The following is a 3,760-nucleotide window of genomic DNA, read 5'->3' on the forward strand; positions in this document are numbered from 1 at the left end:
TCTCCCTTATCCCACTTCATTTCTGCTTGATCCCACAAGGCAGAAAAGTTCTTCCTGGAATTAACTTCCAGGCCTCTTGCTTTGGCTCAAAGCACCGAACTCTGGCAGGGAGTTCCCTGGTGGTCCAGTGGTTAGGACTCAGCACCCTCACTGCGGCGACCCTAGTTCAATCCCTGGTTGGGGAACTGAAATCTCACAAGCTGCTCAGCACATCCAGAAAAAAAAAAAAAAAGAAAAAGAAAAAACCCACAAAAACCCACCGACAATTGTTCCTGGCTGGAAGTGCAGCTTTCCAGAGAGGACATGGGAGGGGCCCTGGGTTCAAGACAGATTGTTTTTCATACTTGAAGTGTTGCAATCCCCGGGGTTGAAGAAGCCACCAAGGTCCTCTAGGACAGAGCCCAGAATGGATCACCCTAGAGTGTCCTGTCCCCCAGTAACGGGGCTCACACTCCCTCTGGTGGCAACCTCCTCCAGGACAGAAACAAGTCCTGTGGTCACCTCCTTTGTCTGGGCTGGCATCTGGGCCCATAGCTTCTACCCATCAGGTCTTGTTCTCATTTCTGGACCCCCTAAGAAAAGTCTGGTCCCTTTTACCCAAGAGCCCCTCAGCCCCTCACGTACTCCATCAATAAAGAATTACCTTATGCACAGAGGTGTACCTCTGCATTCCCCTTACATCTCCTCCCTCCGCCCCAGAGGGAACTACTATCCTCTGCTTTTTTATTTAAACCGTTACTTTGCCTTTCAAAAATATTTTTACTACATATGTACATAACTCTAAATAACACACTGTTTACTGTGCAGGTTTTACTGCAGCTTGCTTTTTTCTCTTAACAAGATGTTTGTGAGGTTCATCCACGTTTATGCCTTTCCACAGTTGCATTGAATGAACACACCTCACAACTGTGAAAAATTTAAAAACCTGATCATACCAAGACAATGTGGAGCAATGGGAATCCTGTACACTGTTGGTGGAGAGTAAGCTAGCATGCCCACTGTAAGAAATGAGGTGGCGGAAAAAAAGAAAAAAAGAAATGAGGTGGCGGGAATTCCCTGGTGGTCCGGGGTTAACACTCCATGCTTAGTCGGGATCAGACAAGCCTCACTACCAAAAACAAAACAAAATGGAAATCCACTGATGTGACAGTGTGCAGCGGAGGTGAAGACATGCCTTCCCTCCCAGCAGCGCTAGGAGACCCAGCAAAGAACGTTTGCAGCAGCGTGGGGGGGCGGGTAACAACCCACTCATTTATTCATTTATTCATTTCACAGACACTCACTGAACACCTGGGAGGATCAGGCACTGGGGCAGACTGAGAGGTGACTTCTGTTCTCAGGTGGGGGGGTTATTATCACCCCCATTTTCTAGATGACGAAGCTGAGAACCAGAGGTTAAGGGTCTCTCCAGGACTCAAGTCTGCCACCAGAGCCTGCGCTCTTTTTTACAATCAGCTAATTAATTTGTCTGCATTGGGTCTTAGTTACAGAACATGGAACCTTCCATTACAGTGCATGGATTCTCTCGTGGTGGTGCCTAACCCTAACCCTAGCCTTTACCCTAACCCTTGTGCTGTGTTTACTGAAGCCCACACACTCTCTACTTCTGAGAGTCTAAACTAAACGAAAGCGGGTTTAGTTGCTCGGGGACATGTGGGATCTTAGTTCCCTGACCAGGGATCCCACCGGCGTCCCCTGCAAGGCGGAGTCGTAACCACTGAAGCACCAGGGAAGTCCACAGAGCCTGTGCTGTTAGCCGTCTTGCCACCCAATGGGTACATTATGGAGTGTCTGTGCCCCCCTTCAGAGGGGCGCCCAGAGCCAAACTCAGCTATGGAGTGTGGCCAGACCAACGTGGGTTTAGACAATCAGTCAGCAAACACCAGAGGGGACCTCAGTGCAGGCAGGACGTCGGGGAAGCGCCAAACACAGATGACACCTGCAGTGTCTATTCTGGGACTCCAGCGAAGTCCCAACCCTGGCCCCCCAGTTCCAACTCCAGTACAGCCCCCGATGGCTTTCTCTATCCACTTCTCAAACCGGGTGGGGGGGGTTGTGGTAGGGTGAAGATTGGATGATTTTCACCAGGGGAGAGAGGTTTGAGTCTAAAGTTAGTCATCTCCCAGCTCCATGTGGCCCAAGGTGGCTCTGAGTGAGATGCCAGAAGAAGCATGAGGGACGGTAGAGATGAAAAACTTCCATTTAATACATAGCCAGGACATGGAAGCAACCTAAGTGTCCATCAACAGAGGAAAGGATAAAGAAGACATGGCGTGCACACACACACACACACACACGCTGGAATATTACTCAGCCATAAAAAGGAACGAAATTTGGTCATTTGTAGAGACTGTCACACAGAGTGAAGTAAGTCAGAAAGAGGAAAACAGGGCTTCCCTGGTGGTACCGTGGATAAGAATCCATCTGCCCTACAGTTCTTAGCAGGAGAGAGAGCGAGGAGTTGTCAGGAAAGCTGCAGGTTACTTTGAGACAGTCGTCCCAAATGCATTAGAGGAACTGTAAAAATCTGCCACAGAAGGAATGATGATCTATAGTCAGAAAAGTTACTGCAGCTTAAACAGGAAACCCTTCTTGTTCAGGACTGTCATAGCCTCAGTTTGCAAAAAGTGCAGCTATTGATTAATGCAATGTAGTGTCAATTCGATGTACATTCCTGAGGTCTTTTATCTGTTGTAGCTTTGTCTTTTTCTTTTCATTACATCAGGTATATTGCCCTGTAAATTGTGGTAGTGGTACCAGGAATAAAAAATTAAGGAATTTTTACCTTTTCAAAAAAAAAAAAGAATCCATCTGCCAATGCAGGGGACACAGGCTCCATCTCTGGTCTGAAAAGAGTCCACATGCCTTGGAGCAACCAAGCCCGTGTGCCACAGCTACTGAGCCCATGTGCCCAGAACCTGTGGCCTCCCCCGGGCAAGGAGAAGCCACCAGAGGGAAGAGCCTGTGCACCGCAGCCAAGAGTAGCTCTGGACTGCCGCAACTAGACAAAGCCCTCGGGCAGCAATGAAGACCCAACGCAACCAACAGATAAATAATTTTTTAAAAAGAGAAAAACAAGTACCATATGTTAATGCATATATGTGGAATATGAAAATAAGTTGGTATAGGCGATCTTATTTACAAAGCAGAAATAGAGACACAGACATAGAGAACAAACAAATGGATGTCAAGGGGGAGGGGAGATAGGATGAATTGGGAGACTGGGGTTGACATGTATACCCTGTCAACTACAAATTGGCACTTGCCATATACCTCGACAAGGATTAAATCACGCGCTACTGAAGCTGCTGACCTTCACCTTCAACACCCCTGAAACGAGCTCAGGGTATAGAGCACTCGGGGGTGGGGGGGCGGAAATTGGCACGACAGGTCTTCAGTTAGATATTTTCAGGAGGCATTTTATGAGCCCAGTTCTTGTATCTCCCCATCTCTAGAAAAGCACCAAAGTCCTTCATGTTGATGACTATTCCTCGTGACTAGCAAAGCTTCACAAGACTAGCAGAAGCCTTCTGGAAAAATACGTGCTTGGTGGCATGTATTCCTTCTTCACCAAAATCACACATATACTGACATTTTCCTCTCTGCCTCATTGGAGCAGTTTTTCAGAGCTAATCTGAGGTGCTGTTTCCCGGGCTGCAGCCCTCATTTTACCCCAAATAAAACTTAACTCGCAACTCTCCTGTAGTGCATTTTTTAAAAGTTGACAACACTGTTGACACTATGTGTAAAATAGATAACT

This window comes from Cervus canadensis, chromosome 2 (genome assembly GCF_019320065.1).
Source record: "Cervus canadensis isolate Bull #8, Minnesota chromosome 2, ASM1932006v1, whole genome shotgun sequence".
NCBI classification, from domain to species: domain Eukaryota; kingdom Metazoa; phylum Chordata; class Mammalia; order Artiodactyla; family Cervidae; genus Cervus; species Cervus canadensis.